Genomic DNA, 27,982 nt, shown 5'->3' with positions numbered 1-27,982 from the left:
AGAAAATAGATTTCAATGCATATTTTCAGGTAGGTGATGCTGTGTTCTGTGGCCCTGCTCTGGATAATTATTAGGTTTAAAGAATAAAAGTCTTAGTTCATGTCTCAGCTTGATTAAAGGAAGGGTCAGGAGCCTGGATGTTGGTAATATCTCAACATCAGAAGAGAGAGCTTAAAATAAGGAGCAGTAAGGGAATCAGTAAAATGAAAAGGGATGTAAAACGTGCAGTGTTTGATTAAGAATGCAAAAGGGATAAAATACAAGACAGGATACATACAAAATAGTAACAGCACACTTAGAAAAAGACAGGAAGAAGCAACGTTTACTCGTTTTTCTTTGAAAAGAAAACATGTAAAAATAAATACATTAAAATGACAGGAAAAAAACAGCGTCCTTATGTTTCAAATGTAAGCATAAGTATAAATAGTCAAAGCCAAACAAACAGTGTTCAGCCTGTGACATTCACAAATGGTCTGGATGTTTTGTTATCACCCTGCATCCTTTCCTTGAGGATTTTCAGTGTTGTGTCTGTTTGACTTCTGAGGCCCATGGGCAGGAACCCTTTCTTGCAGCCTGATGGTAAATAAGAAACATTTCTGTTTACATTTGTTGGCAAACACTTCAATGTGATCCTCTGGGGTTATTTTAAGCTCTGTTTTGACAAGGCTGAAAGGTCTGGGCTGGGATGTTCGGTGGCAAAAGCGTTTTCATGGAATTGCTGTGGCACTGGCAAAGATCACAGCACAGGTTTCTGTACTTGGAATAATCCTGGTGTGGTGTCCATCCATTGTCCTGTCCATCCCTGGGATGCTGTCAGCTGTCCTGGCATGGGGGGCATGGTCACAAGTGGCACTGGGGCTCAGCTCTTCCAAAAAATAAACTTTTTATGGGCAGGGAGCAGAGTTGGGTAACAGCTGAACTGTGTGAATCAATCAGCCGGGCCTCTTGGTGCTACAAAGTTGAAATGTTCAGAACCTAAGAGATAATCTCCGTGTTCTGGCAGCTCTTGGTTGCTCTCAAGAGCTGTGGCTGCAAGGGCAGAACTCAAACTGGTTTTACTCCTGAGCTCATGAAATGTGTTTTGGAAATTTTCAGGGATATTGGTGGGAATGTGAATTTTGTTCAGGTGCTGTTCCTTATTGAACCTGTGAGTAGCAGCACAGCTGACTCTGGTCTGTGTGAGAAGCTGCTCCTGAATTTATTTGCAGGCAGTGAATCCTGATTTGTGCTACCACCTGCAGCCCTGGGTGACTTCCCAAGTGGAATCAATAACCTGAGAGGAATTCAACACTCTTCTAGAGTGAGCTGCAGTGCTGGAGAGGGGCTGGAAAACTTAGGTGGGATCTGGATTGACCTGAGCAAGCATTTCCCAGCGTGGAGGAAAAGCCCCATGTGTTTAATAAAGCACCAGACCGGTGTTAGACAGGCAGAGGACTGGGAGTCCACCACTCCCATAAACATACAAGCTGCAACCTGCAGGCTCACCTGAAGCATCTGATGGCTGCTTGAAAGTCTTTTTTAGCCTGTTTTGATAGTGGCTGTTGGTGCAGCTCCTTGGCAGCACTTCAGACAAGGCGTCTCCTCCGAGCGTGGCACCGCTGCCTTTCTGCTGTGCCCACATGCAAAAAGGGGATCCTGCTGCCAGAAAAGGGATGGAAAACGTGGAAAGGCAGAGAATTCAAGGAGGGAAGCCATAACGAGCCAGCAGAGAGAGGAAATAGGAAAAAGCTGCAGTGCAAGACAGGAGAGATCAATAGGAAGTGAGCGAGAGGGAGAGAAACGGTGGCAGCTGCCAGATAGGAGAGAGGTTTCCTGCCTGCCCCGGGGCCAGGAGCTGCTGCTGGAGAGCAGAAAGGTCTGAAAAGGCAGGGCTGGAGCTCGGGGTGCTGGGCAGGGCTGGGGGAACCCCTTCAGCGCCTGGGAGTGCCCCTCTGGCTCTGGGTGACAGCAGCTCCCATGTGGCAGCATCTGAGCTGTGTCCGATAATTCCTTTCTTCTGGGAGCAATTCCTGTTCTGCTGTCAAAGCTGCTCCTCACAAGCACCAGCACAACCTTGTTTTCTGCTCTGTGTCAATAGGATTTTTATTTTTTGTTTTGTTTAATTATAATTATTATGGTGTCCTAAATGAGGCAGTGACCTCAGCCAACAGCAAGCTGCTGTTCTGGGGATCTAAAAGAGGGATTTTCCCTGCTGCTGCAGACTCTGTCCTGGCTGAGGCAGCAGCATCAGCTCTGGCAGATATCCAGGGGGAGCTGCAATAGGAGAGAATGAATTTATATCATTTATATCATGCGGGCTTCCTAAATGTGAGGATGGGGGGCATCCTGGTGTGCCAAGGATAAATCTCCGGGCGCTGAGGTGCAGCTCTGCAGTTTGTTCCTGCAGCCTGTCAGGAGGCACCAAATGATGGGCTGTGGTTTGCCCTGTGGTCCGGGGAGTGGAAGTGGTTCCTGTGGGCACAGATGCGATCTGAACACACCAACAGCCTCGGTGGCTGTGCTGGGGAAGGTGCTCGGGGATCCTGCACAGAGCCCTTTGCTCCTCTTGGGGGGTTTGATTTGCTGCGAGGGTGTGCTAAAGGCTGGGGGTGCCCAAAGGAGCGGCTGAGCAGGTGCTGCTCTGCCCTCAACCATCAGCAGTAAAGGAAAATATCTTGCAATAACTCAGAAATAAAGGCAAACACCTTGCAATAATTCAGAAATAATGATCTAAAAGAGCAGAGCTCTCTAGATCATTACTCCCTAGAAATATCTGGATTATCTATCTAGGTATCTGATCTCTAGATTTAGATACTTCAGTGCTGGGTGTTTTGATATGATACTGGGAATTGGTAAATATTATTTTCCTTTTTGAGTACAACTGGAAGCCCCAAAGTTGGTCACTCACATTATGGAAACTGCTGTGAAAACGAAATAATGAGGGGGAAAAAAAGGCAAGCACATGTTTCTTGCAGTATATCTTTTTGATATGTAGATATCTGATCTCTTCAGATACTTCATTGTAAGAGTTTGATAATATTGACAATTGGTAAATATCATTTGCCCCTTTAAGGACAACTGAAAACCCCAAGTTTTCCACTCAGGTCACTCATGTTATGGAAACTGCTGTGAGAATTAAATAGTGAGGGGGGAAAAAAGGGGGAAAAAAGGATATACTGCAAGAAACATGGGCTTGCCTATCTGACATCTGATATCTACTTATCTGATCTCTTTAGATGCTTCATTGCTGAGTGATTTGGAGTAAGAGTTTGATAATACTGGGAATTGGTAAATATTATTTGTCCCTTTGAGGACAACTGAAAGCCCCAAGTTGGTCACATTATGGAAACTGCTGTGAGAATTAAATAGTGAGGGGAAAAAAGGGGAAAAAAAGGCAAGCAAGTGTTCCTTGCAGTAGTTATATCTGATATCTAGATATCTGATCTCTTCAGATACTTCATTGGTGTAAGAGTTTGATAATATTGGGAATTGGTAAATATTATTTGCCCCTTTGAGGACACCTGAAAGCCCCAAGTTGGTCACTCACATTATGGAAACTACTGTGAGAATTAAAAAGTGAAGGGAAAAAGAGGCAAGGACATGTTTCTTTATCTAGATATCAGCTTTCTGATGTCTAGATATTTGATCTTTTTAGATATTTCATTGCTGGGTGATTTGGTGTAAGAGTTTGATAATCCTGGGAATTGGTAAATATTATTTGCCTCTTTGAGGACAATTGAAGGCCCCAAGTTTTACACTTGGGTCACTCACATTATGGAAACTGCTGTGAGAATTCAATAGTGAGGGGAAAAAAGGGGGGAAAAAAGGCCAGCACATGTTTCTTGCAGTATATCTTTCTGATATCTAGGTTTCTGATCTCTTTAGATATTTCATTGCTGGGTGATTTGATGTAAGAGTTTGATAATACTAGGAATTGGTAAATATTATTTGCCCCTTTGAGTACAACTGGAATCCCCAAGTTTTACACTTGGGTCACTCACATTATGGAAACTGCTGTGAGAATTAAATAGCAAGGGGGAAAAAAAGGCAAGCACACGTTTCTTGCAGTATATCTTTCTGATATCTGATATGTAGATATCTGATCTCTTCAGATACTACATTTTAAGAGTTTGATAATACTGGGAATTGGTAAATATTATTTGCCCCTTTGAGTACAGCTGAAAGCCCCAAGTTGTTCACTCGCATGATGCAAACTGCTGTGAGAATTAAATAGTGAGGGGGGAAAAAAGGGGAAAATAAAGGCCAGCACATGTTTCTTGCAGTCTGGAAAGCTGCAGGAATGTTGGTGCTGGCTGTAAATGCTGCAGCGCTGTTTACTTTGGATGTTACCCAGTGCAGCTTCAGCTGAATGTATGGCACACCAAGCCTGGCCTCCTCTCGCTTCCCTCCCAGCTCATTATCAGCTCCCACACCGGGGGACAGCCAGCGGTTGGTTTTTGGTGTCTGTCGCAGACATTTCTCCACAGAAATCCTTCCTTTTGGATTTCTGTGTCTTCAGGAGGCCAGAGGCCTCTGAAGACAAGGTAAACAATTATCATCAGCTGCTGTGGAATGCAATAGGATTCACCTTGATTGGCTCATTTTCTATGTTTATAATTAAGGGCCAATCACCAGTGCAAGCCAGGGGACTGAGTCCTTGGCCACAACTTTGTTGTGGGTTCTTTTCTATCTCTTCTTAGCCTAGCTAGCAGCTCTGCAAAACCTCTCTCTATATTCTATTTAGTATAACTATAATGTATTATATCATATATTAATAAATCAAGCCTTCTGATTCAAGATACAAGATTCACCGTCTCTCTCTCACCAGCCAGCGGTCGCTGTAATAGGTGTCCGCACCTGCTCAGCCCCACCTCGGCCTCCCCGGGGCTCCTGGCCCTGCCCGAGCAGGCTCAGCCCCGGGTGTAGGGCAGGAAAAGCCCCCGGTGCTGCCGGGGAGGGGACAGGCCCCGGGCGCTGCTCTGCCTCCCCCAGACACAGAGAATTCAGTTCCGCTGGGCGGGGAGAGGACACAGCTCTGCAGCAGCTTTGGGCTGCCTGGAAAAATCGAAATCCTCTCCCTGGCATTCAGCCAGATGGAAAGAACCTGTCCCTTCCCACTCCCTTCTTTTAGTTATTTTTTAATTTTTAAAATATTTTTTGTATTTTTATGTTTTATTTCTTAATTTATTTTTGCGTTTCTTAGTTTTTAAATGTTAATTTTCTAATTAAGTTTATTTTTTATTTTTTAATTTTTAAAATATTTTGGTATTTTTATGTTTTATTTCTTAATTTATTTTTGCGTTTCTTATTTTTTTAAATGTTGATTTTCTAATTAAGTTTATTTTTTATTTTTTAATTTTTAAAATATTTTTATGTTTTTATTTCTTATTTCTTTATTTTTTAGTCTTTGTTTCTTATTTTTTAAATATTTATTTTTTTATTTTTTATATTTTCATTTTTAATTTTTCTTTAATTTTTCTTTAATTTTTCTTTAATTTTTCTTTAATTTTTCTTTAATTTTTCTTTAATTTTTCTTTAATTTTTCTTTAGTTTTTCTTTAATTTTTCATTTCTATTTAATATTTTTCATATTTAATATTTTTCATATTTAATATTTTTCATATTTAATATTTTTATATTTAATATTTTTCTATTTAATTTTTTCTATTTAATATTTATTTAATATTTATTTCAATCTAACATTTATTTAATTATTTATTTCAATGTAATATTTATTTATTTACTTTTTACTTTTTAATTTTTACTTTTTAATTTTGATGTTTTACTTTTATTTTTAGTTGTTTTCCATACTTTTATATTTTTATATTTAATTTTTAACATTTAGATCTGTTTTTATCATCATCCCAGCTCCTGGGAGGTGGCTCAGCTGAGCCTCCCTCACAGGAAAATCACAGCAACTCAAAAAAATCTGCTGAAAATTTTTTGCTCCATCTGTCGCTTTCCATATCCAGAGAAAATGGCTCCTTCCCATCTCCAGATTGATTCTTGGGATACTGATGGGATTTGATCAGCAAAGATCTCAAGGCACTTAAAGTATAACCTTGAAATAATTTGATTTTTCTGTTTTTTTATTGGGGAATCTGGCTGTGTTCTGGCCCTGGTAATCCAGGCACAATCCCTCGGAATATATATTATATATTTAATTTTGTGGAATATATTCCTCTCAAATAAATATTGCTGCATAGTATATATAGGGATTTAGGGTTTTCCTTTCTTTTATCCTTTTTGTTTAATTAAATGCCTTTTAGATCAAAAAGCTTGCCCCAAAAGAGCATTCCAAAGAAAGAGAAAAATAACAAAGAACATGCAAATCATGAGGTGGGGTCTGTTGTTCTTTTTTTCTTTTAGTTAAATAAAAAAGGTAGTTTGTAATTGGTTTTGGGGATGAGCACAAAGGGACTCTGGACACTTCAAACAAGAACTATGATTTGTTTATTTAAATTGTAAATTTCAATGTGAAAATCTCTTCATCTTCTCCTCTGAGGTGCGTTTGGATCCCTTTGCTGTGGCAGTAAATGAGAATAAATGTAAAATACAGCGCGGAGCTGTGTGGCAGTGAGGAGCCCTCTCAGGTACCTGGGATTTCAGGGAATTCTCTCTCAGCTGAGCTGGGGTTGGTGGCACATCCCTGCACCTGTTCCCCAATTCCACGAACATGTGCAGGAGGAAATGCCCAGCAGAAATGAATTTTCTGTAGCTCGGGAGCTGCCTGGGCTCTCCCCCTCTCTCTGCTCCATCACGTGGAGATGTTTGCTTTAGATTAAAACCCTGCTCTGGCATCCTGCTGCTTCCCCTGCTGCAGCAGAGACCTTGGGAGGAGCGATCTCAGTGAGCTGAGAGAAAACTGCATTTCCCTTGGCTTTAATGCCCTCAGCACTGGCATTCTGCTGCTGACCAGGGCTAAATTTAATATTTACAGCTTTGTGGGGTTTTCAGAGACCCCTGATGAAGGCAGGAATGATGAATCTGACTCCATGTTCTCAGAAGGCTCATTTATTACTTTATGATACTATATTACATCATATATATATATATATATAGATTATATAATATAGTATATTAAACTATACTATACTAAACTATACTAAAGAATACAGAAGGGATACAGACAGAGGGCTAAAAAGATAATAATGAAAACTCGTGACTCTTTTCAGAGTCTGACACAGCTTGGCCCCAATTGGCCATTAAATAAAAACAATTCACACGAAACCGATGAAACGATCACCTGTTAGTAAACAATTCCCAAACTACATTCTAAAGCAGCAAAACATAGAAGGAGTAAATCAGGTAATTATTATTTTCATTTTTCTCTGAGGCTTCTCAGCTTCCCAGGAGAAAATCCTGGACAAAAAGATTTTTGGACAATCTCAGTTCCTTAAGCTCTGGTGCTAACACAACATTTTGTTCATCCTGTGCGATGTGGACAGCTGATGGGTGATGAATGTGCTTGGTTGATACAGGAAATTGGAAATTAAGGGTTGTTTGGGCATTTAGAGTTTGTCAGGACAGCAAACAGGGAGGGAGTTGTGGTTTCTTTCAGGGATGGGTGACTGATCTAGCTGCTAACAGCCAGCAAAATTCAGCTTTCTTTAGCTAAAACAGGAATTATAACACTTTATCTTATCTATTTGATAGATAATTCAACTGTCTGTAGGTGAGCTGTGTGCCTGCTCTGCTAAAATAGAAATTATAACACTAAATATTGTCTATTTGATTATCTATTTGCACAGCAGTCACTGGGTTAAAATTTCCCTGATTTCTGTTTGATGGATAATTCAGCTTTCTGTAGGTGAGCTGTGTGCATGCTCTGCTAAAACAGAAATTATAACACTGAATGTTTTCTGTTTGATAGATAATTCAACTTTCTGTAGGTAAGGTATGTGTATGCTCTGCTAAAACAGAAATTATAACACTTTATGTTATCTATTCAATGGATAATTCAACTTTCTGTAGGTGAGCTCTGTGCATGATCTGCTAAAGCAAATTATAACACTTCATTTTATCTATTTGATGGTCAAATGTTACCTGCAAAGCAGGCACTGGGTTAAAATTTCCCTGATTTCTGCCCTGCTGAGGAGCAGGAAGCGCCTCATATCCAGCACAGTACAAATATATGATGAGTAAATAATAAAAAATCCAGGTGAATCAGCTGCTGGAGGAGGGGCAGTGAGCCCTGTGAACCTTCTGCTGTGGAATCTCAAACCAGGGGCAGATGCAGGAGTTAAACAATAAAATTGGAGTTAAACAATAAAACTTCCTGGCAAGGTTTGAAACCTTCCTTTCCTCCCTGTGTGCGCTGGCCTTTAGGGGAAGGGGAGATGGAGAGCCCTGGAAAGGCTGTGGGTTATCCCAATATCGCATGGAGGACAAAGTCAGAAATAAAGTGAATTTTGGGGGACATAAATTGATGCTTGGCTCATTAACGGTACCTGGAAACACTGGCAAATCTGTATTTGTGTGGTTTTTGTTGTACTGAAGCAGTGAGAAAATTAAAGTGTGTTTTAATGCTATAAAAAAATGGATTTATTCCTTTTCAGGGCTGTGAGTACAGGTATTGCTAAATTGCATTTTAACTTGGGTTTTTCTCCCTGCTTTCTGAATTTGGGTCTGTAAAGCTGCAGGTGTGGGATGGAATAATGATAAAGCCAGCCCTGACTTGTTCTGGGGTCAACATTTTGATGTTTGATCCTGTCCTTGAGTCTGTTGATGTTTTGTACTGTAAAACTGGGCTGGGATTAAATTTATGGTGAATTAAAAAGGGACCTGCAGAATTCTTTGGAAACAATAAATGAAGCTGTGCCCCTCCCTCCCTGCTCCTTGACAAATAGTGAGCAGTTCATGGAGTTTTATGGGCCTGCAAGTATTTATTGCTGACAATTCCCAGCCCTGGAGTGAAGCAGAACAAGGTATTGAGTGCTAAATCCATGGAGTTGGTGCTTTGTTTTTTCTCTCTCTCTGAATTATGACACAGATTTAACAGCTCTGGTCAGTTTGCTGTGAATGAAATGGATTTTGCCTTAGCAAATGGAGTTTCCCAGCTCTCACTGCTCTCTTTTCAAGTTGTCAGCTATAGAATAATTACTTCTTTCTAATTTATGCTGTTTTGGCATGGACTCAAGTTTGCATTTAGTGGCTGGCATAAATATTACATTTTAGAGCTGCTTTGGGAGGGGGCTTTTGTTTTTTTGGTCAGACTTACTGGAATTGGTTGAACTTAATTCAATGACAGGATAAGCAAAAATTTGTTTAGATAGGCTGTTCTGAAATGTTTAATGCCTTCTAAAATTGTTCATGGTAAAAGATCAAGGAAGGAAACTCGGTGACCTTTTCAATGCAGCTCCATAGAACTCATTTTCCTATGCCAGAAGTCAGCCCAGACAATGAAACTGAAACAGGGTTCTCTTTCATAAAGGATCTTTCATGTTTTGCTTGTGCAGATTTATTTTTTTTTAATCACAGATTTAGCAGACTTCACAGCTGTCTTTTAATCAGTTTCCATATTTGTACCAGAACTTTCTTATTTTAATTACTGTCTGTAGAAACCATTCAGCTGCTTGTTGGGTGACACAGTTGAAAATGATAATTTTCTGTAATTCTTTTCTTGGCTTAGATCATTCCAGTAATATCTATTAGCAGCAAATGCTCGGAGTTAAGATTTTGTGCTGAAAGTTTGAATGATTCAGTGTGGGGGTTTTTTTAGAGCTGATTTTAAAGCAGTTTCTCCCCTGTGTAAATCACTTTTGTTTTTTCCTTTGTGGGTAATACTTCTGCATGGGATTTAATCTTTTATATCTTTTATGCCAGCTTTAATTTGAATTTTCCCTGGCATGGTGCAGATGCTGCACTCAGGTTTCACTCAGTGACTGTTACAGCCCATGACTGTACTTGAAAAATTGAGGATTTTTCTTAAGGCATTCTCATCTCCATCCTAAAAACATTTGCTTACCTCTTATGTAATATATAATGTGCAATATATAATATGTAATATGCAATGTATAATGTAGAATATATACTGTATAATGTAGACTGTATAATGTAGACTATCTAGTATATAATATATAGTATATAATATATAGTATATAATATAGAATATAAGTATAATAACATATAATATATTCATATTATATATATTCATATCTATAAAATGATTCATTATTTATATTTACAATTTCATATTTTATATAAAAGTATTTATTATATAATATAGAATTATATAGCAAAATAGTTGAAAAATATAGCAAAATAGTTCAATAGTATACAGCAAAATAGTTGAAAAATACTGAAAGTTTGCAGGAGTTCTGGCCTGTGCACTGCCTTCCCAAATAAGTTGTATGTGCCAAATATCTGTGATATTTTTTGTGCACCTCAAGGTGTCACTTCTTTTTTCAAAAGGAGTTCTGGTACTGATGTAAGGCTGATCTGAGCAGCATTCCCACATCAATTGTCCATCTCCTTTTTTCCTGCAAAAACAATTTCCTGTTTCTGTAGCTCAGTTTTTTGTTTTCCCAGCTAAGTCCCAGTAGTTGAAGGAGCTGAGGTAATGAGGGGTTGGTCTGTGTGAAGCAGTGGGTTTGGAAAATGATGATTTTATCTGCTCTAAGCTGTCTCCTCTGACTTACAGAAACCCTGAGAGGAAGCTGCTGTGTCTTTAACTTTCACTGTCTCTTATGTAACCCAGCATGGTTGGGATACTCACATCAAAAATTAACTTATTTCTTCATCAGGTTGTCTCATGCTCTCCATAAAACATACCGAGAGAGAAAAGAAAATATAGAATTCCCCACGCTTGATTAAAGTGCAGTTCTGTGCCTCTAACACCTTTGTGGCTTTTTGTGGGATGTGCTGACAGAGCAGGGCAGGATTTTTGTGCTTGAAAAGACTCAGGTGTTTCTCAGATGTGTCTGAAAGGTGGAGGTCACGGGGTGGACTCTGATCCTTGCTGAAATATATCAGATTTCTTATATTTCTTCTTGTCTGTGCTTTAATATTTACATATTCTCTCAAAAAACCTCCGTAGCAGTCTTCTGCTAGTTCCTGTTTATTTAGGATGTGTGGGTTGGACTTTGTTCCTTGATATAAAATAGGAGAAGTGAACATTCTGAGCCTAAAGGAAAGGGAGGGAATGAGGATCAGTGCTAATGTAAAACTCTGTGGAGTATTTTGCATATTCTGATGGGGGAACTGGGCAGCCATTCTCTAACTGGTGATTTTTGGGGCTAATAAAAAGTGCTGGAAAGTTTTTTATTTATTGATGTGATGTGTGGGGTTCAGTGCTAATATAAAGCTCTGTGGAGTATTTGGATATTCTGATGGGGGAACTGGGCAGACATTCTCCCACTGGTAATTTTTGGGGCTAATAAAAAGTGTTGGAAAGTTTTTTATTTATTGATGTGATGTGTTACAAAAAAATGTTAGGGATTCAGTGCTCATATAAAGCTCTGTGGAGTATTGGCATTTTCTGATGGGGAAACTGGGCAGCCATTCTCTAACTGGTAGTTTTTGGGGCTAATAAAATATATTGGCAAGCTTTTATTTATTGATGTGATGTGTTATAATATTAGGGATTCACTGCTTAAAAATGCCCGTGTCCATCTATCCATATCCTGCTGGTGCCTGCATGGAATTTTTTGTCAATAACAGATTATTTTCATCCATAAAATTGAATGAACGAATTCAGTTGAATTTCCCAACAATTCTGAGTGAGGTTTGGTCTCTCTAAACTGCAGATTCCACATGATGGAATCCCAGCCTGGGGTGGGATTGGAGGGACCTTAAAGCTGATTTTGTCCCATGGGCAAGGGACACCTTGCAAGGCAGGGACACCTTGCACTGTCCCAGCGTGGCCTTGGACACTTCCAGGGGCAGTTCCCACATCCCAAACAGGATCCTGGAAGTTTGGGGAGCTGAAGGCTGAGGATTTCCTGGCAGGGCTGCCCCAGCCCTGCAGGATGGGATGCTGGATCCTCCTGGATCCTTTCCACAGGGGTGGGGACTCCGTTCCTTGGGGAGCGTTGCCTCCCGCCCTGTGCAGCTCTGGGAAGTTCTGGGAAGTTCTGCTTTTACCCAGGCCTGCTCCTTGCTGGGGGAAAGGTCTGGAAATTGTGTGTAAATATTTACCAAAGGCCAGCCTGGCCAGCACAGAGCTGGGATTGAATGAGTGGAGGAGCTTTGCAAGGAGGAGAGAATTCCTTAATCAATACAAAATATTGCGGACCAGAATTGCTGTTCCTTGCACAGAGGATGGAGCACAGAGATTGGAAAGTTTTGGGATATTGAGGCTTGGAAATGTTTTAGAAGCACTTAATTTTCATTATTTTTATTATTCTTTACTCTAAATAGGCAAAGACAACTCTCTAAATAGGTTTGTCACCATAGCCCAGCCTGACCAGCACAGAGCTGGGATTGAACGAGTGGAGCAGCTTTGCAAGGAGGAGAGAATTCCTTAGTCAATACAAAATATTGGGGACCAGAATTGCTGTTCCTTGCACAGAGATTGCAGAATTCTGGGATATTGAGTATTGGACATGTTTTAGAAGCACTTAATTTTCATTATTTTTATTATTCTTTACTCTAAATAGGCAAAGACAACTCTCTAAATAGGTTTGTCACCATAGCCCAGCCTGACCAGCACAGAGCTGGGATTGAACGAGTGGAGCAGCTTTGCAAAGAGGAGAGAATTCCTTAATTAATATTGGGGACCAGAACTTATGTTCCTTGTAAAGAGGATGGAGCACAGAGATTGCAGAATTCTGGGATATTCAGGCTTGGAACTTGTGTCATGTTTTAGAAGCACCTAATTTTGATTATTTTTGTTATTATTTATTCTAAATAGGTATAGACAGCTCTCTAAAAAGGGTTATTACCATATCCCAGCCTCAGCAGCACAGAGCTGGGATTGAATGAGTGGAGGAGCCTTGCAAGGAGCAGAGAATTCCTTAATAAATACAGAATATTTGGGACCAGAATTGCTCTTCCTTGTAAAAAGAGATGGAGCACAGAGATTGCAGAATTCTGGGATATTGAGGCTTGGAAATGTTTTAGAAGCACTTAATTTTCATTATTTTATTATTATTTATTCTAAATAGGCAAAGACAACTCTCTAAATAAGGTTGTTACCATGGCCTGAGCAGCACAGAGATGGGATTGAACCAGGAGAGGAGCTTTGCAAAGAGGAGAGAATTCCTTAATCAATATAAATATACCTTAATCAATATAAATATATAATCAATAATCAATATTGGGGACCAGAATTGCTGTTCCTTGTAAAAAGGATGGACCACAGAAATGAGAAGATTTTGGGATATTGAGGCTTGGAACTTGTGTGAAGTTTTAGAAACACTTAATTTTCATTAATTTTATTATTCTTTAAATAGGCAAAGACAACTTTGTAAATCACTACTTATTCCTACTCCACCTTGCCCATGTTCTTAGGAGAGATTTCTTTTATAATTATGTATTTTTTCCATACTTTTTCCTTATCTTCCTTCCCTGCTGTTGTGCAGCACTGTAGAAATCCCTGTGGATTTAAAACACTGATATTCCATTTCCAGTCCCCGCCATTTCTTGGCTATCTCTTAATTTCTCCTAAAAAACCTGATTGCATCAGACTTTTTTTGCTTTTTATGGTCATTTTTTTCCCCCTCCTCCAAATTGTTTTCTTATTATGTCCTGTGACTGAGCGTGCTGGGGGAAGGAAATGTGGGAAATCAGAGTAGGAAGCAAGATAGAAGCTTCCATTCCTGATTTTTTCTTGTTTTTCCACTGTTTCCTGGCAGCTGTGTTGCTTTGCACTTGAAAGGGATGTATTGTGTTGCTTTCTCCCAAAAGCTGTTGATAAAATAGAAATAAAAATTAATCCTCTAATTTTTTAAAGTTAATTATTTCTATGAGCAAAAAAAATTTTGCAGACAACACAACTCTTACATGACTCTGCCCTAAAGTCCTTTTTTTAGATATTAAATATTTTTCCTGATGGACTGAAATTTCATTTGGATTCTTCAAAGTCTGTTTGACTTCTTTGTAAAAAAGAGGAGCTGCAATATCCATTTCTGACCCTTTTAAGCTTTGTTTTATGGTACAAATGCATTTATTTTCCCAAGTGCTCATGCCAGCAACAGAATTATGTTTGAGGGAATTGCAAATGTCCCTCTTGAGTTAAAAGCCTTGAAACATATTCCTTTTGTATTCCTGGTTCCTCCTCGCTGACTTTAATGACTTCAAGTTAAAGATTTTGCATGAAAATTTAAAATGGATGGGGTTTTTTGCAAGGATATTATATATAATATAAAACCACAAGCATATATAAAAGACATAAATATGTAAAAGACATAAATAAATAGATATAATATATGAAATAATACATAATACTCTATAATGTTTATGTATTTTTATGATTGTAAAGCACCCTGCAACCTTAAATTGGTGGTAAGGGTAAACTGAGGCAGGCAGCTGGGAAATGTGAATGAAGGAAATAGGAAATATCAATGTTTTAACCAAAATATCCTTTAGTAAATTAAGGTTTATTGGTCTGTCAGATTGTCCCATCTGTGTTTCACTTGATGATGAGGAGCATTAGGGAGAAAAATGTGGAAATGTTTGATTTTAGACTGTAACCCAAGTTTAAAAATACTTCTGTTTTGACACCCTCAGCAGAGGCTGTTTGGTGCATGTGATTCTCACCCAGGCATGAAAAACAAACTGGGATTTTCAGCCCCTTTTCCCTGGTTTCATTAACTCTGTGATTCCACAGAGGTTAAAAACCCCAGTATTGATAATTCTTTCCCTTCCCAAGGATTGTGAATATTCCTGTGAGGATCTGAGCTGATCCTGGCCTGGCTTTCTCCTTCCCTCTGGTTCCCATTTTCTTCTGGACAGCTGACATTTTCTGATTCGTGAAATTCCTAGAAAATTGAGGAGCTGGGCAATCGTTTCAAAACAGGAACCAATGAGACGGAGCCCTGTGCTATTTCAAAAATGATAATGCATGCCACTGGGAAAGGGAGAAGCATGGAAAATACAAGTTCTGGCTGGGAAATGATTGCATGGAGCAGGGAGATGGAAGGGTAGGAGTTGATTTCTTTGGCTTCCTGTCTTTTGGGTAATTGCAGCCTTGCTGAAGTTGTGGCTTGGAGATGGTGTTTGGTACCGGCATCCTCTGGACGGGCTGAAAAATTTGGTCATGAGAACTGAAGAAATCTGAAAAGAAAATGATCTGAAAAGAAAATGATCTGAAAAGAAAATGATCTAAAAAGAAAATGATCTAAAAAGAAGATAACTTCTTATTAATATATTAAAGTGGTTTGCTGCAGTTTCATTTTTTAATTTGGGGAAGGGGAAAAAAAGAGCAGAATTTCATGAGGAGGAGTGTAATTCGAACCAACTCACCAGAAATGAGTTTGGTGGAGTTCTCTGGGGTTCATGGCAAGGACTAAAATAGAGCTCTTGGTTTTGCCCTGCTCACTCTGTACGTGGCACTTTGGCTGGTTAATGGAGAGCTGGAGCCCGGGGCGTGCTCGGCCCTGGGAAGATTTACATTAATCAAACACAAACAGACAGTGTAGCGTGAAGAAATTTCTGTCCCGCCAGCACCGCTCCCAAACTTGATTAACTTATTGGGGCAGAAAAAGCAAACAGCCCCTTCAGCCTGCAGCCCTTCCCTGGGGCTGCACCGCTCCAAAAAATCCTCAGAGCCCCCCTGGTCTGAGCTCTGGGTTTGCCTCTGTGCCCGGCAGACAGGGCCACTCTGGTGTTTGCTCACAGGGAGAATGATGAACCTGACCCCGTGTTCTTAGAAGGCTAATTTGTTATTTTATGATTCATAATATATTAAAGAATACTCTACTAGACTATACTAAAGAATACTGGAAGGATACAGACAGAAGGCTGAAAGATATGAATGAAAAACTTGTGAATTGCTAGAGCTTCGACACAGCTTGGTTGGGATTGGCTAATAAGTCAAAACACTTTATAACTAGTGTTAGATATGAATGTCTATAATATTATATATTATTTATATTTACAATTTCATATTTATCAATTCATATTTTATATACAATTATATATACATATAATATATAATATCTATTTATACTCTATATGTAATAGACTATTGCGTAGTCTATATATAATATTTATTTATATGTATTTTATATAATATATATTTACAGATATATTTTATATCTATATATCTATATATCTGCACACATTTATATGCATGCATATAGATGCACACAAAACAAACATATCCAAAAAATATAGAAATATAGATAAATATTTTTCAGCCCCCAGGACAGCTGGAAATCCTGAATTTTGCTGTCTCAGCTCTCTCTCTGTTGCTCTGGGCTGCCCTTGCTGCTGCTGCCTGGGAGGAGGTGGGAGAAGAGAGGGTTAGGTTAAATATTAATTAGAAATATTAAATAACTATATATTTTTAAATGGATATAAAATACATATAAATAAATTTTTATATATAATAAATGCATAAAATATATTAAATAGGCAACATATTAATATATTTATATAATATATATACATTATAAATATATTATATATTTACAGAATATATACTTGTACATATATTATGTTTATATATATTATATGTACATATTTTGTATGTATTATATATACATATATATGTGTATATAATATATATTGTGTATACACATGTATACACACACATACACATACACACACATATATATATACACATACACATATATATACACGCACACATATACACGCACACATATATACGCGCACACATATATACGCACACACATATATACGCACACATATATACGCACACATATATATACGCACACGCATATACGCACGCATATATATACGCACCCATATATATGCACACGTATATACGCACACGTATATACGCACACACATATACGCACACGTATATACGCACACGTATATACGCACACACATATACGCACACATATATATACGCACACATATATATACGCACACATATATATACGCACACGTATATACGCACACGTATATACGCACACGTATATACGCACACGTATATACGCACGCATATATATACGCACGCATATATATACGTACGCGCATATACGCACGCATATATATACGCACGCATATATACGCACCCATGTATATACGCACACACATATACGCACACGTATATACGCACACGTATATACGCACACACATATACGCACACATATATATACGCACACATATATATACGCACGCGTATATACGCACGCGTATATACGCACGCGTATATACGCACGCATATATATACGCACGCATATATATGCACGCATATATATACGCACGCATATATACGCACGCATATATACGCACGCATATATACGCACGCATGTATATACGCACGCATGTATATACGCACGCATGTATATACGCACGCACATATACGCACGCACATATATACACACGTGTATATATACATACATATATACACACATATATATACACATATGTGTATATATGTGTGTATATATATGTATGTATATATATATGTATGTATATATGTGTATGTGTGTATATATATGTGTATATAATATATCATTATTATATATAATATCACAGAATCACAGAAGTTCAAGACTGGAAGAGACCTATAAGATCATCAAGTCCAGTCGATGTTCTAACTGTTCACTAGATCATGGCAGCAAGTGCCACATCCAGTCTTTTTTTGAATTCTTCAAGGGATGATGACTCCATCACCTCACTGGGTAAATGATTCCAGTATCTGACCACTCTTACTGTGAAATATTTGCTTCTTAATTCTAACTTACATCTCGCTTGACGCAACTTGAGACTGTGTCCTCTTGTTCTATCTGTTATCGCCCGGAGAAAGAGACCGACCCCCAGCTCACCACAGCCACCCTATATATGTATATATAATACATACATAATATATATACATATACATGTATATATAATAGGTATATATAAAATATGCATTTATATGCACACATATAGATGCTCACAAAATACCAAACATATCCCCAAATATAGCAATAGAGATAAATGTTCTCCAGCCGTGCTGCCGTGCCCACGGGCAGCCCCGGCTGGGGGAGGAGGTGGGACAGGAGAGGAGGAGTTTGCTGCCTCCCGCCGTGGTCAGCGAGCGATCCGCGGTTCCTCGCCAGGATCCCGAGCCCGGGAGCCCCGGGAGCTCCGGCGGGGGAGGATTTGGGATCGGAGCGGAGCCTGCCATGGCCCTTTGGGATGTGCCCGCTCTGCTGCCTCTGGCGTGTGGAACAGGTAACGCTGAGCCTTTGTTCCCGTTCCCCGAGCCAGGAGTACCTGCCTTGGGTGCAGAGCAGAGAAAAAGGAATTTTCCTTTAATTTCTACTGGGAGGGGAGGTTTGTCTCTTTTTATTTTTTCTTCTTTCACATTTTAATAGCTGCTGTATGAAACCTGAGTTACTCCTTTGTGCTTTTGCTGTGAAAATGGCCAGTTTAATGTGTTTGCTGTGGAAATCTGTGTCTTGGTGGCTGAGCTGAAGAACAAAGGTTCTGACAGCCTGGAAAGATGCTTTGGATGTAGATGCTGGCAGTTCTCCCTTCTTTCCATTTCCCAGTAATTCTATACCAGAGCCTCCTCACCAGCCACAGGGAATGTGATTTTTGATAAGTTGATATTTTATGCATGTTGATGTTAAATTAGCTGCTGGTGCTCAAGCAACCATCTCTGAGTGTTCTGGGTGGGGTTTATTTTTCCTGCATGCATTTTTCACTGTTTTATTTCTGTTTTGTTATTTTATTGTGAAGTGTTCTAAAATTTAAACAAATTGTATCAGTCCCAGTGGTGTTGTGGACAGATTTGAGGCAGGGTTGATACAGTGACAGCCATCAGCAATGAGAGAAAATGCAGTGTTTTGTACTAATATATGAGATTGTGATGTAGAAAGGCTTTGAGATGCTGAGGGGATTTGTTGTTTTTTTAAAATATAAATATAAATACAGCCAGAGAGGGCTGGCAGTTGTCATCATGCTGCATGATGAGGGGGAGGCACCAAGAGCTGGAGGTGTCGCTGAACCCAGTGGGGGAGCAGCTCCAATCTGCTGCCTTGGTTATCTCCAAACCCCTTCCACACATTTTGGACAATTTTGCTGCAGTCATCTTTTAGCAGCTGGGAGCTTTCCTGACTAAATATTTGTTTGGATTTTTTTTTTTTCTCTTCTGCTTGTATTTTTATTTATTTTACAAGTCCCAAGAGGCAAATACTAATACAAACACATCCAGAGGCCTATTAATAGCTCTGGGTTTGACTCATGGGCTGTTCTCAGGATCTTGAGCCATTTTACAAAGAGCTTCACTCCTGGATTTTTATCTTCCATTTTACAGTGGAAAAAACAGGGCTTGATGTTGCTGAGAAATCCTAATCCTGTGTTCTGCTCCACTCATTCCCAGTCGGTATTTCTGGATTTTTGCTGTAGTTTAGATGGAGGGGAGATGAAATGGGAAGGAGCAAAGCATGCCACAAATGCCTGTGTACATTTTTTCCCTCCTCATGCAATGTGTGCTATGTGCATCTTTCCTCTTGTGTTTTATGGCAGAAATAATAGGTTTGCATGTCCCAGAAGCCTCTTTATTTTTTCTTAAACAACTGAGATAGCTCCAACTCCACTATTCAGCACTGCTAATCTCTTTATAGCTCAGCTGACATCACTTTTTCTTTTTTATTTGGGGAACTGCAATGTATGGTGGAGAAACTTTCCATGGATGTTTCTAAAATCTGAGTTAGTGCTGGGACACAAACCCTGCTGGGAGGTGTGGAAACCAGCAAGGTGAAATGCTCATTTAGTTGCATACTTGGAATTTAGGCTCAAATAGTTTGGTTGCCCTTGGTGTTTGTATCTACAGGAGTAAAACTTGAGCAGAATTAGCTGTGAAGGACTAAGAGCTAAAAATACACTGTACAGGTTAAGCAACACTGTGGTCATGATTTCTTGATTCTCTGTAAAGTTGTGGATCCAATTTTTCCCTTGGTGTAAATGATGCCACTGGGAGCACTTTGCCTTTGGGTGGTTTTAGACATATTAACTGCAAATTAGTTTATGGCAGCTGGGAAATATTTAGAAGCTCTGCAGAGGTCAGAGGGGTGGATGTTGTCTGCACATCCCATGCAGGATGGGTGTAATTTGGCCAAAGGTTCATCGCTGAGTGGGAGAAGGGAAGGCAGGGCTGGAAATGCTTTTGGGTTGTGTCTGCTCAGCTTTGAACTCATAAACTGCTGCTCCTGATGAGCAGGCAAGTCTTGGTTTACATTTCCAGAGCAGTAAAAGCACGTGAACCTTTAAAACAGCAAACGAGGGCTGAAGGGAAATTTCAATTAAGGCAAAGTGCCTGCTGACCTCGTTTGTCAGAGGAGTAACTTAATGAAAGTTTTGGGGTGTGCAGTGGGGCAGAGAAACTGATAATGCCTCTGGAATGTGTAAATCCGTGGGGAAGGGTGCTGCTGATGTTGTCAGGGGAAATCACAGAATCCCAGGGTGGTTTGGGTTGGAAGGGACCTTAAAGGTCACTCAATCCCATGGGCAGGGACACCTTCCACTGCCCCAGGTGCTCCAACCTGGCTTTGGGCACTGCCAGGGATCCACCACAGCTGCTCTGGGCACCTTGTGCCAGGGCCTGCCCACCCTCCCAGGGAACAATTCCTGCCCAACATCCAACCTAACCCTGCTCTCTGTCAGTTTGGAGCCATCGCCCCTCGCCCTGTCACCCCAGCCCTTGGAAAGGGTCTCTCCAGGTCACCCCAAAGCCAGGCTGGACAATCCAAATTCCCCCAGCCTTTCCCAATTTTGAAGAATCCAATTCTTTTCCAGGCTGGACAATCCCAATTCTCGGCCTTTCCCAGTTTTGAAGAATGCCAATTCTTGTGCAGACCGAATAATCTCAATTCTCTCAGCCTGTCTCAATTTTGAAGAATCCCAATTCTTTGGCAGGCTGGACAATCACAGTGCTCCCAGTCTTTCCCAGTTTTGGAGAATCCCAATTCCTCTCCAGCCTGGACAATCCCAGTTCTCCCAGCCTTCCCCAATTTTGAAGATCCCCAATTCTCCCAGCCTTTCCCACTTTTGAAGAATCCCAATTCTTTTCTAGGCTGGACAATCCAAATTCTCCCAGACTTTCCCAGTTTTGAAGAATCCTGATTCTTCTCCAGGCTGAACAATCCCAGTTCTCCCAGCCTTTCCCAGTTTTGAAGAATCCCAGTTCTTGTGCAGACTGAATAATCTCAATTTTGAAGAATCCCAATTCTTCTCTAGCCTGGACAATCCCCATTCTCCCAACCTTTCCTCTACTCACCTTGGTGGCCACGTTAAAGCAGGCAAAGCTGACAATGCTGAGGAGCACAACAGCTTGGCCTTGTCACTTCTTTAAAACATCTTTTGAAAGACACATAGGAGGAATAATAAAGGTATTATTATTTATATTATGATTTTAAAAATACATTTATTATTATTTATCTTACTGCAGGTTCTTTAGTACACTCCCAACACTTCCAAGCCATGGAGGTGTGGTGTTCCTGTGCCAGGGAACTGCACTCACTCCCCAGAAATGTGAACTCTGGGCCAAGTACTCCTCTGTGCCTCTGAACCTTGCACATATATTTGCAAAACTTCAAGCTGCCTAATTGGAGGCAGCATCATGCTATTTTGAAAGCTACATTTCCAGTTGTATTACGTGCGCTCTGTGTTGGGGATGTTTTTTTTTTTTTTTTTTTTTTCTCCTCCCTTTCTAATTGCCGTCTTTTGCTGTTTTTAAGGACTGTTTCCACACCAGGCTCGTTGCTGGTTCATAACAACCACAAGCTGGGTATGGCATTAATAAGGAACTAGGCTTGGTGCCTAATGAGATGCAAAAGTGATCCCAGCCCTGGGTGTGTGTGTGTGTGTCAGGTGAAAGCAAAGCAAACCCCGTGGCACTCCCAGCTTTGGGTCTCTCTGCTCTGTTTAAGAAAAGAAAATTGCTTTATTCCTTTATTTTTTGGGGCAGTTCAGTGGGAAGCTGTTGTGGAGGAGGAGCTGCCGCCGAGCCAGCTCTGCGTTCTGCAATTATTGGCAAGCAAAGCAAACATTTCATTTCCCTGTAATTAGCTGCAGTTTAGGGAGGGCAGGTTAATTTGGACTCCACGCCCTGTCTGTGCAAGAAACGCCAGTGCTGGATTGGATTCTTTCAGGCTCTGGGCAAAGGGGTTTAAAGGGATTTTTCAGAAGTGAAAGCTGGAGGAATGAATCACAACAAATGTGTTCTACCCCTCTTCCTTCCCTCCTTCCAAATAGCAAAAGCTCAGGATGCAAAGATGGTGTGAAAATGTATTTATGAGATGGTGTGAAAATATAATTATTATATTAAATTGGATATTATGGGGCTTTTCTATATGGCCAAACCACATATTTCAGCTTTTTCTTGCTACAGGGAAGCTTGAGCTCTCTAGGCTTGGGAATATTTGTCTATGGCCTACTTCAAAATAAATAAATGAGTGAGAAAATTGGGTCATAACTTCTGAAATCACAAGCTTGACCTTTCTCCTGTACCTGGTCACTTGTATTAAATGAGTCATGCAGTCAAAGCTTGGAGAGGAACGAATCCTGAATGTTTCTTTTCATGATGCTGGGGGCTCATTTTCTGTAAATTTTCGTCATGATAAATTTTTCTGGAAGCCTTTTTAGAAACACGCTTGGCCTCTTTCAGCATTTGTGGTGTTTAATATTTTGCATTCAAAGCTGTCAAATTTTTCTCTCCCAGAGGTGAAAACAGAGATCCAGTAATTTGTTGGGAAACCAGTAGGAAATCACCTGGGATTTGGCAGCCTCCATTCCCCACCAATTTCTGAGCGGGTTTTGTGCTTGCTCTGAGCTACATTCAGTGGCCAAACCTTCCCCCTATTACTCAAATCTTGCTTTTAGGCAGAATCTGAAGGCAGCATTAAGGAAACACGAGCAGCCTTGGTTTATTTATGTTCCCTCCAGCGCCCCCTCCCCAGTTTTCATTAATTTGGCTGCTTGCAGCCCCTTGTAGGGATATCCAACAATAAACGGCCTTGTGTGACAACTTGAGGGCCTGCAGAGGGAAAGCTGCTGCTGCTTTGAGCCTTGGAAATCAGTCAGGAGTGGAAGAACAGCTCTGGCTGCTGGAAATGTCCCCGAGCCCTCCCCTGTGGAGAGTTTCTTGGGCACTCAAAGTTCTTGCAGGGTGCTGGCCCGAGCAGCAGAGCGGCACAAAGGGCACATTGAGATGGAGCTGGGGAAGCCCTCCTTCCCTGCCTGCCCTGTAAATGCAGCTCTTTCTCCATGAAAAGCCCTGACATCAGCTCTTGGAAAAATCCAACTGCTTGTGTCATGGAAAATAGCGGAGGCGCTTGCTTGGGCTGGGGGTGAATGGCTGAATGGATGGAACTTCTCTGGAGATGCTTTTCTTCCTTTTCTGAGGGACTGAAACCCTTCCCACTCAGGGCTTTGCAGGGGAGGACACTGAGCAAGGAGCTACAGCCGGCTGTAGTAAACCCCGAGTAGCCTGCTTGTCATTTTTGCAGGCCATAGAATGATGATGCATTCCTGTGTCATCAGGAAATTCCACGTGTGGAGGCAAATCTCCAAATTCCCGCTGTTTGTTTTATGGCGAAGATTTATCTTTGCATTCTGGTTTTCTTTCATCATTTTAAGCTGGTTTCTTTTCCCTCTTTTCTTGCTCCCTTCTCATGCTGCCACCTTTCTCTTCACCCCTCTTGTTGAAGCCCACAACCACAAGAATGAGAGAGAAATTTGTATATAGATATTTAATTTTGTAAAGCTCAAAGAGGAAGCTGTGAAGGCAAGGCACCAGTGGAATTCTCCTTCCCTTCTCTTCACCCCTCTTGATGAATCCCTCAACCACAAGATATATTTATAGATATAGATGTGTATTTATAGATAGATATTTATATATTGATAGATAGATATTTAATTTTCATATAGATATATATAGATATTATATATAGATATTTAATTTTTTAAAATATATATATATTTAATTATTATATAGGTATAATACATGGTTATTTAAATTTTTATATAGATATTTAATTTTTTAAAGCTCCAAGTGGAAGCATCCTGTGAAGGCAAAGGACCAGTGGAATTCTCTTTCCCTGTAGAATTCTCCTTCCCTGGAATTCTCCTTCCCTTCTCTTCACCCCTTTTGATGAATCCTTCAACCACAAGAATGAGAGATATTTATAGATACAGATATATATTTATAGATAGATATTTATATATTGATATATAGATATTTAATTTTATGCAGATATATAGATATTGTATATAGATATTAAATTTTTAAAATATAGATATTTAATTTTATATAGATATAATACATGGATATTTAATTTTTTATGTAGATATTTAATTTTTTTAAAGCTCCAAGAGGAAACTATGAAGGCAAAGCACCAATGGAATTCTCTTTCCCTGTGGAATTCTCCTTCCCTTCTTTTCACTCCTCTTGATGAATCCCTCAACCACAAGAATGAGAGATATTTATAGATACAGATATATATTTATAATCTATATATAGATATTTCATTTTTATATAGATAGAGATATTATATATAGATATTTCATTTTTTAAAATATAGATATTTACATATAGATATTTCATTTTTATATAGATATTTCATTTTTATATAGACATAGTTATTTTATATTTATTTATTTATTTATTTAATTTTAATATAGATATTTAATTTTTTTAAAGCTCCAAGAGGAAGCTGTGAAGGCACCAGTGAAATTCTCCTTAGAAACACCTCCCTCTTGGTGCCCTGACCCTCCCCATCATACAGATGGAACTTGCCAGCCTTCCAGACTTTGTTTTTTTATCAAATTCATCTTAACCCAGTTTAAGTGTTTTGCTCAGCACGTTGGTTGCCATGGCACCAGTCCCTTGCATTGATCCATCCCCGGATCCATCAGGAATATGCTGATGGGCCCTGTTGGCTACTCTGCATTTTCTCTCCCAACAGGAAAATGGAATGGCATATTCTCGTTATGGCTGGAGACATTAGTGGCTGAAAAATGATGGAATATTGAGTGGGAGGCATTTGCTGATGTTTTATTGAGGCAAATGCAGCGCTGGGGCTGTTCAGGGGGGTTGGCACAGAAGGTGTTGGCTCTGTGGGCTCTCCAATCCCTTCCCTACATTCCCCATGTTCTTTTCTGGAGGCTGCACTCCTGTCCATGAGCTGTCAGCAGTGCAAGGTCAACAATGCCAGGGAGGATTCCTCCATGAGTCACTGTGTCAGCTGTGCTGCCTGGACTGCCACAAAAATAACACAGAGCTCGCAGTGCCTCCCTGGGCTCTGCCTCCCTGCAGGTCCAAAAATCCATCCCTGGGCTCTGCCTCCTCTCTGCCTCCCTGCAGGTCCCAAAAATCCATCCCTGGGCTCTGCCTCCTTCTCTCTGCTTCCTTGCAGATCCCAAAAATCCATCCCTGGGCTCCGCCTCCTTCTCTCTGCCTCCTTGCAGGTCCCAAAAATCCATCCCTGGGTTCTGCCTCCCTGCAGGTCCCAAAATTCCATCCCTGGGCTGTGACACCTCCCAGGAATCCCATTTGGATCCTTGTTTTCCAGTCTGTTGCCATCAGTATGCAATGGGTTTGGGTTTGTTTTTTTTTTTTTTTTTAATTTAGGGAAAAAACCTCAGTGTTTTCCTGAGCTCCTGTGCTTTGATCCGTGGCAAAGATGACCCAGCAGAAAGCTGCTGTTCATGCTGAGGAGAATGGAGGGGATGTGCTGGGTCAGGGCTGTCCCAGGACTTTCCCTTGGGACACAAAACTGCCTCCAGCTCCTGTTGGTGCTGCCCTCTCCCCTGAAACCTTGGTCAGGGCTTTTAAAATCCTGCTCTGGTGGATCTGTGCCTCTACAACCCTGGAAACAGATTCCTTTCCTTGTTTTTCCTTTCCTTTCCTTGTTTTTCCTTTCCTTGTTTTTCCTTTCCTTGTTTTTCCTTTCCTTGTTTTTCCTTTCCTTGTTTTTCCTTTCCTTGTTTTTCCTTTCCTTGTTTTTCCTTTCCTTGTTTTTCCTTTCCTTCCTTTTCCTTTCCTTCCTTTTCCTTTCCTTCCTTTTCCTTTCCTTCCTTTTCCTTTCCTTCCTTTTCCTTTCCTTCCTTTTCCTTTCCTTCCTTTTCCTTTCCTTCCTTTTCCTTTCCTTCCTTTTCCTTTCCTTCCTTTTCCTTTCCTTCCTTTTCCTTTCCTTCCTTTTCCTTTCCTTCCTTTTCTTTTCCTTTTCCTTGTTTTTCCTTTTCCTTCATTCTGTCTCCTCCATTTAAAACCTTCTAGATTTAGGCAAAAAATGCGTAATTTCTCTGAGTGCTGTCAGTGAGGTCCAATCATGGTGTTGAAAGTGAAGTTTAATGGGTATTAAAGGAGCTGGATGAATAGGAATAGTCGTGGAATTGTTCAGTGATTTTTTTTTTTTACCTGTCACCCAGGAACAGAATTTGGTTTTTCCAGGATGTGTCTGGGATGTGTGAACAAGAGGAAAGAACAATCTGCTCAGCATTCCCAAAATCCTGAGCACCCATCCCTGGCAGTGTCCCAGGCCAGGCTGGACAGGGGAAGGTGTCGCTGCCATGGCAGGGTGAGCTCTGAGGTCCTTCCAACCCAAACCATTCTGGAATTCTGACCGAGTTAAAATCATTTTTCACCAAAATCCATGGACCTGATGGTGGCCAAAGGCTTCTCATTGACTCCTGAGTTGGTGGAAACATCCTGAATTAGGATGAGATTTTAAAAATCCGGAATTTTTGGTTTTTATTGGGGGGAGTTTGAGATAACCTTTGGTTTTCCTTTTCTCCTTCTAAATATATCCCTAAAAAAGATCAATGATCAGCCCTGGACTGTTTCTCCTCCTGAATTTGGCATGATCAGTTGTGTTGGCTGCTTTCCTTTGAAATTTATAATTCATTCAGAGGGTTTTTCTGCAACAAGCAACATCTTATTTAAATGAAACTAATAAAGCACTGAAGCAGCTTCTATTGCAACTGTTCATCTCCTAATTAAAGATTAGTTCTGTCAAGCAAGCACTTTTTGGCTGTTCTCTTCTGCATGGGTTTCACAACATTTCTTACTCATCTGGGCACAACTTGGAGTAATTTCTCCTTGCAAACACACACAGGCTTCATTTCAGGCATGTGAGCAGTCCTGGAACTAAAGTTAGGCACATGAATAAATATTTCCAAGGTTGAGGCCCTTGTCTGAATCTAAATATTTTTCTCTTTGATCAGTTTTGGAGATAGCAGATACTTGAATTCTGGTAATATTTTAGTAGGGGAGGGAAAATAAAAAAAAACCCCAAAAAACTCCCAACATGGTTATCTGGATGCTGTGCTATTTATGGTCAGCTATATTTTCATCCTCCCAGGCTAGAATGGAATGCTTTGTACTGCTGGAAGCTGGGAATCCTCCCTGCTCTCCTCTTTTTTGACACATTAAGTTATAAAATCACCTTTTTCTGCTTGACTTCAAGGTGGTTATTAGGCCTCTGTGTGAGCTAACCTGAAATCCGATGTTTAATCCACGCTGTTGCTACTTGTAGGTGTATTTTCCTCACTTAAATAGATTTTCCTAATGCAGCATGACTAAGAAGACACACTTTTAGTCATTTGATGCATTTAAATGACTCAAATTATTCAGGGCCCAGCGTTTTAAAAAACAAAATCTGCCTTGGCTTTTAATTGGTGCTGGTGTTTGGGAGAGTGGAACAACTCGTTTGAAAATGTGCTGATGTTCATCAGTTATCAGACAAAATGTCTACAGGGTTTTTATCGTGGAGCCTAAACTTGCCAGCTCCATTTGGAATGAAGGCTCCAGCTGTTCACCACACCCTGCTCTTGCTGCTGTTTACAGTAGGAGGTGAAATGTATTTTAATTTGAATTATGTTGTGCTGGGTGCTGTAGCACGGTGAGGGGATTTTTCAGGGCTGCTTTCAGATTGAAT

At 40.1% G+C, this 27,982-nt stretch overlaps 1 protein-coding gene across 4 annotated transcripts in view; it reads left to right on the top strand.

Annotated features, from left to right (window-relative positions):
* The window catches only part of ARHGEF12 (Rho guanine nucleotide exchange factor 12), a 92,602-nt gene that overhangs the window by 7,449 nt on the left and 57,171 nt on the right, over positions 1–27,982 (top strand). Inside the window, exon 1 of one of the 4 annotated variants that reach the window (XM_059488480.1) lies at positions 18,205–18,272. The exons of the other annotated variants lie outside the window; for them this stretch is intronic. The gene's annotated coding sequence lies outside the window, so the exon portion shown is untranslated. Of the gene's footprint in view, positions 1–18,204; positions 18,273–27,982 lie in introns of those variants that run through there. 4 annotated transcript variants of the gene reach the window in all.

The sequence above is a fragment of the Ammospiza nelsoni genome, chromosome 24 (genome assembly GCF_027579445.1).
Source record: "Ammospiza nelsoni isolate bAmmNel1 chromosome 24, bAmmNel1.pri, whole genome shotgun sequence".
Lineage (NCBI taxonomy): Eukaryota > Metazoa > Chordata > Aves > Passeriformes > Passerellidae > Ammospiza > Ammospiza nelsoni.
This window is presented reverse-complemented; position numbering and strand designations above follow the sequence as displayed.